Source organism: Pinus tabuliformis, chromosome 3_1, assembly GCF_031772625.1.
Source record: "Pinus tabuliformis cultivar Carrire ecotype Pingquan chromosome 3_1, CPIR1, whole genome shotgun sequence".
In the NCBI taxonomy this organism is placed as follows: Eukaryota; Viridiplantae; Streptophyta; class Pinopsida; order Pinales; family Pinaceae; genus Pinus; species Pinus tabuliformis.
Window position 1 is genome coordinate 513,492,994 of NC_142301.1, and position 7,160 is coordinate 513,500,153.

The 7,160-nt window shown below is 31.5% G+C and overlaps 1 pseudogene; it reads left to right on the forward strand.

Moving 5' to 3' along the window:
• The first annotated feature begins 3,742 nt into the window (after window positions 1-3,742).
• Window positions 3,743-5,379, forward strand: LOC149188066 (gibberellic acid methyltransferase 2 pseudogene; annotated as a pseudogene).
• Window positions 5,380-7,160: the final 1,781 nt, after the last annotated feature.

Genomic DNA, 7,160 nt, shown 5'->3' on the forward strand with positions numbered 1-7,160 from the left:
TAGTATCTTATAGTAACCAAGATGCCATCATCCTGTAATTTTCATTTTAAAAATTTCAAATGCTTTACTTGCTTTATTTTTTCTTAGACTAAATTTTCTTTAAATCATGACATATTATGATATTCTATCACAATTTTCCAACATTATTATGGTTTTAAAAAGAATTTTAACCAACCATTTCTCTGCAACAATTCTTGGCTCATTCAGATGTAATCTTACGGGGAAGTCCCCAACATACAATCACATACTCTAAGATTCAAGAAATTTAATTTATCAGAGAATGTATTTTTGTGATTCTTTAATTAAGGAGGTAAAACTATTTCTCATAAAATTCCTAAAAAAGTTGTAACATGCTAGAAGAATCCAACTACACAAAAGGAAAATTACAGTTTCCCAATGATTTCACGTGGCATTAATTCTTCCATTATGATGGTTCTTACAAAATTCTTGATTATTTTTCAACCGTAACAAGTTTATTGTGGCTTTCCTTGCGAGGAGACCTTCCAATTAAGAATCTTTCTTAATTCATTAATTATTTTTAGGTCTTATCAGTCATGAAACTCGGGCCTACGCATGCCAACCATAGCGATTTATTTACAACCATATGTTATAGCATTCAACAAACTCATAATTGAGTTATGTTGTTAATATATGGTTAATTTTTTCTGAGCTCTCTAGGTTCACATACATATTATTTCAATTTTGGTTTGCATTCAATAATGATGTTTATTCTCTAGAATTTACTACTATAGTATACTACCGTAATGGCTAATAGTTACTAAAAATGTATATTGGTATGCAATGAACAAGAACTAAACTAAGTAGAATATTGTCAACATGAACACGAACATACCTTCAATACTGAGCTCTACAACATCCTCAACATACTTCTTCAAACTAATATCTGCAACATACCTCTTTAAACTGACCTCTGCAACATCTGCAACATAACATTTCCCATTGCCATTGCCTTGAAACATAATATTTTCCATTTCTTCACATCACAACTTTTTCATGCATCTTTAACAACACCTCTTCAAGCAAATCAACTCAATCATCATATGCACATAATCATCCTCACATCAAACACATATAATCAGTCTCTAACAAGCAACATCACAACATATGCATCCTCTAACAAGCAACACATACTTATCTCATTTGCACCATACCTTGCTACTCTACAAGCATAAGCATGTCATTGGCTTCAATTGTGAATACATCAACTAGCCCTTTGTCATCACCCTTTGTTGCTCCTTTTCCATCAATTACAACTATGCCAACACAAAATATGATGAAACAACAAGAATATCAACATCGCAGTGAAAGGGAATTTGAAGTGGGGGATTGGGTATTTGTGAGATTGCAACCATATAAACAGATGTCCCTCAAGTAACAAAATAAGGAAAATAAAATAGCTCTGAGGTATTATGGCCCCTCTATGGTGTTACAAAGGATTGGAAGTATGGCTTACAAATTGGAGCTACCTCCATTTTCACATGAACAACCAGTGTTTCATGTTTCTTACTTAAGGAAGGTAATCAGTGATAAGATCCTAGCCCAAACTCTTATACTAGAGATTAATGAAGAAGGGAAAATAACTCTAGAACTAGAAACAAGTTTGGAAACAAGAATGAAGAAACTAAGAAATCAAGTAATTATTAAGCACCTCATCAAATGGAAGAACCTTCCAATGGAAGAAGTGACATGGGAAGATGAGTTTTTCATACAAAAACACCCAAATATAGTCAAGCATTGAGAACAACATTTTTTTGAAGGGGAGGGGCATGTTAAGCCCTATATAAGCCCCATGTTAACCCAAAAACCCTTATTAAGCCCTAGATATTAAGTGATTACATTTCTATTGTTATATTATTATGTAGGTTAGAACCCCTAATGGTCTCATTTTATTATAATTGTTTCATTTGTCTCCTATATGTATATTAAAGACACCTAGTTTTATGATGATGAAATATTGTCTTGTTTATTATATTTATTGTAAAAGGAGGCTTCCCACTCAAAGTGGACAACAATTATTTTAAAAATATATATTTCTCACTTAGATTTTAAAATATATATTTATAACTTTTTTAGGAAAATTTAATTCATCCTATTTAATCATTTTAATGATTAAATTTTCTATATCTTTGATCTTTTTATTCAAATTTATATATAAAAAAAATTATTTAATAAATTTATATTCATGTAGATTTAAATATATATATTTATAAAAAAAATATTTATTAAATTTAAAATTATAACGAAAAGAGTAAAAATAAATATATTTATAAAACCTTATTTTATTTTATATGAATGTAAAATTATTTATTTAATTTATATAACTAATGCAACAATAGAAATTAAATAATTTGTAAAAGCGGATAGACATCAAAATGCTTACTTGATGATACATCTTATATTGTCTAAATTAAAAAAATTAAAAAAAAATCATAAAAATTAATTATATTAGAACTTTAACTTCTTTATTATTATTATTATTGAAAAATTAATATATCAGCTAAATATATATACATTTCAAAAAAAAAATTGATAAGATTCTTAATATTGAAGGTTCTTAAATGTTAAATAGGCTTTGTTACAATATCATAGCTTCATAGCATGGTCTAACTAATAGACAAAATCACACTTTTTGGAGCATTTTTCCTAGTTTATTTTAACCAAAATTTCATAGAGATTTTTAAGTTATTCAATAAGCATAATTATAATGGCTTGAATTGTCTGCCTAGGGTAGCTCAAGTGGCGATGGTTGTGGAAATGAAGTTTCACAGAACTAGAGATCGTGGGTTTTGAATCTTGTGCTACCCTCCCAGCGAGCGGGGTGAATAATAGACATAAATTGAAGAGTCCTACCAAGCTTACAAAATTTTTTCTATAATGCCTGCAATTTATTTATGTATTCGTAACTTATTTTAAACAAAAAAATCACAATCTTACACGTACGTTTTGTTATAGACAATTTGCCAATCAAATTCAATCTCTGCAAAAAGAAAATATCCTGCGTTAAAAAACTATGAGGATAATTCCAACTGTTTATACATTAACGTAGTTGTACTGCACCTGACATGTTACATGAATCCACTCCATTTCAAGAATATGGATGCGATTAGACCATCCGCCGTCAAGGCATGACTCTTTGAGAATAGATATTTTCGTTCTCCAGACTTGACTTAATGGCAACGTCCTCAATCCACTAGCTTCGGATAAAAAACCAGCTGCAAAAATTACTGCCACCTCCGATTTATTTCTATCATCACGGGGCGTAAGCGTGCCGCCCATTCAAGTCGACCGCCTATTTCTTTTATCGACTCGGGACATAATCAAAGTCGTGGGCATGTTTAGCAACTGTCAAAATTTACGAAGCGAAGTCATTGGTCTTTAACAGAAATAAACCATGCCGACCTTCCTGGAGTCAAACACATATGGCTGTTGGGGAAAAATGAGCTCTGATGTTGAAATGGACTCTTCAGGTCTTTGTTCAGAAGTTAATTCTTTGACGCAAATGGGTATGGGTATGAAAGAATCTGTTGCACGTGTTTTTTACTTGAATTTACCACATCTGAGAATGCTATCCAAGTTTTCTAAAAGTCTTCGAATCGAGTGAAAATGTCAGATTAAATACTAGAAAATGAAAACGCCCTCCACGTTTGATTTAAATTGGTTAAGATTCTCTACCCAGGTTTAAATTTCCATCATTCTATCGGCGGCTTGTTATGTATTATAAATGGAGAGGCAGCCCAATTCACATGAAGTTGCAAAAATGGCAATGGATAACGGCAGTCTACAACATGTGAAAATTGTTCACAGGGGCGGCATTAATCTGCAGGGAGTTCTTCACATGTACTCCGGCAATGGCGATGCATGTTACGCCGAAAACTCCGACAGACAGAGGAATGTCTTCCAGGTATTGCAGCCTCTCTTTGAGGCAGCCCTTCAGAAGCTTGCATTTCCCAAGGAGGGTCCTCTCAGAATTGCAGATCTTGGGTGTGCGACCGGTACAAACACGGTATCAGACGTTGATTTCGTTGTCAAAACACTCACAAATCTCTGTGGGAATGGCCATGGCGGGGGCTTAATGCCAGAGCTGCAGGCTTACTTTTCTGATTTGCCTTGCAATGACTTTAATGAGCTGTTCGGTCTGCTGGACCGGCGTGGCCATTCTGGGTATTTTGTTGCAGGTGTACCCGGATCCTTTTACAACGTTCTGTTTCCGAGATCGACCATTCATGTCTGCTTCTCTGTCATGGCGCTTCATTGGCTTTCACAGGTGAGATCGCATTATTATTAGATGAAATTAATCTGATTTGAATTCATGAAATTTGATTTGGAATTAGGAAATGTAGATTAGTTTGTTTGAGTGAAATTTAATCTCGCCAAATTACAAATTCAAATTTTATGAGAGAAATATCCTAAAAACATCTGCCTACAATCCTAATGATAAACATACCACATCCTCTGCTTCCCCATACTAACCCTAAACTAAAATAACCCTAAACCCACCAAAAAAAAAATCTAGCCTAGGCCCCAAAAAAAAATATTAATAATATTATAATGGCAGGTGCCTCAAGTTGTTGTGCAGAAAGGTTCACCCTTATACAACAAAGGAAGAGTGTGGATCAACAGAGGCAGGCACGATGTTGCAGAAGCTTATTCAAAGCAATCTGAAAAGGACCTCAACACTTTCTTCAACTGCAGAGCGCAGGAAATGGCACCGGGAGGCGTGCTTTTCTTGTGTATGATGGGCAGGCCCGACACTTGGCCTCCTGCACAGCAAGTTTCTGTGGGAGGCGAATTCTGTGGCCAAGACTTTGAAGATGCATGGGACGAGCTCGTCAAACAGGCATAATTCCGGACTATATCTCTTAAATTCATATCAAACCATCCTATGGCTATATATATACTTTTAAGAGAACAACGTGGATCTGTAAAATAGCATCTCCATATGTGTTCATTAGTGTGTGCTCTGGTGTTGTGAACTTGTGATGTCATGTGCAGGGAATAATTAGCTGGGATCTCAGAGATTCTTTCAACCTTCCATGGTACTTTCCGAATGCTGATGAGCTGACACAGGCAGTCAAGAACAGTGGCGCTTTCGATATTGAGAGCCTGCATGTCTGCGAGGGGGTGCCGTGCATGGGTGAGGAGGATTTTGAAGAGTATATTCAGGATCCAAAGATGTTTGGATGTATGAAATCCAATCTGGTCAAGAGCTTTGTAGGCAGTTTGGTTGAAGCCCACATTGGCAAGGATTGTGCAAACCTTTTTTTTCAGATATTTGCAGAGAAGGCCGCAACGCTTCTCTATAAAAATCTACCTTGTAGATTGGTCACCTGTACCGTAGCCTCGCTGGTTAGAAATTAGTGTGTTTTAACAGTTGTGAACGGAATAAAATTATCACACGGTTTGCCCCATTTCATGTGAGTTTGTTCTGTAAAGTTCTAATTTCACAAAGTCCAAGTCCACTCTGCAAATTTCGGAGGGGGGAAGGCATGGATAATTACATGACAAGAGGCATGGATAATTACATGACATAACATGCCAATCATGTCAATAGTATGCCTCTTTACATGTCACAGCAATAGCATGGTCTATGGTGATCTGGCAAATACAAGAAAGCAACAACCATCTAATAAATGACTTTCTTTGAAAAAATCAGAAAGAAGAATTTACTATTTGTTCTCATAATTCAACGATTCAACTTGCTATAGACGTTTAATATCGGTAATATAATCTCTATAACGAAAATTTTAACCTCAAGCTCCAATTTTGCTTTATAACTTATATTTAGCGTATAAATCTTTATGTTTGAATTATTTTAATTAATTCATTAAAAATTGCTTTTTCTAATTTAACTTCGGCCTCAACTGTGAAATTCAACAATTTTTTTTAATTAATTCTTCTTTTATTTAGTTGTCTAATTTAACCTTTTTTATAATTTGATATTGATATTTATTTATTTTTATATTTCATTATTACTAACGTTTATATTACTGAAATTGAGTAGAATTAATGGTTAATAACATGTGCTTGATACAATAAAAATCTAAAAGACATAAAATATGTATTGTGATAGATTTTATTAGTTAAATCGTTGTAATAAACATGTCTTTTATTTCACAAACAAAAATTAACATACATGAATTTGATTTCTAATTTCATTATAACTTTAAAGGTATATTATTATTATTATTATACCAGTTTAGTTTATTGATTTGTTTTTGACGAAAAAAATTTGGCCCTTACATATAGTTTAACATTAAAAAATTTCATTTATTATTATTATCTATTGTTTAACATTGGAAATTCAATTTTTCCTTTATTATTATTATTTAAATTTATTTATTTATAAGGTGATTAGCAGTTATTTAGTAACTTCTATTTTTCTATTAGTTACTAATTTCTTTGTTTTTAATTATTAATTTATTTATTTTTCAATTTTTTATCATTTCCAATGTCATCAATTATAATTTTTTTTCCATATTTTCACTTTAAAATGGCAAATTTTAAAGAGGAAAAAATAATTTAAAAAAAAACAATAATTTTTTTATATTTTTTAGTTTTATTACTTTTTAATTTGACTTATATTTTTTTATATCTTTTTTTTTTTTTTTTTCAATTCCAATTCCATTAATCATAGTTTTTATTTTCTTATTAATTTTTAATTTGACTTTAATTTTTTCCCTTCACCACTATACAATAAAACTTTTATTTCAATGAATATAATTAAATTAGTAAAAAACAATTCTAAAAATAATAAATTAATAAAATTAAAACAAAATTTGAATGTAATTTTCTCCAGTTGTCTTATATATACATATCCCATTCTTCATTCTACTCAAATCTTATCTCTTGCACTCAAATATGAGAGATTTGGAAAATGACAATGTCATTCTTGGGATTATTGTGTTATTATTATTCAACATAATTGTTATAGATGTTATAATTTATATAAGTGAAATTAAATTTTTATTTTTATTTAGAACTAATATTTAATATATTCATATTTTTATTTATATCTAGATGTTGTATGTTTTAAAAAAATATTTAACAAATTCATATTTTAGTCTTTACTGATGATGATTTAGTTGTATCATGGGGTTGTTATTTATATTTCAACCAAAATGTCTCTCCATTGACTGTTC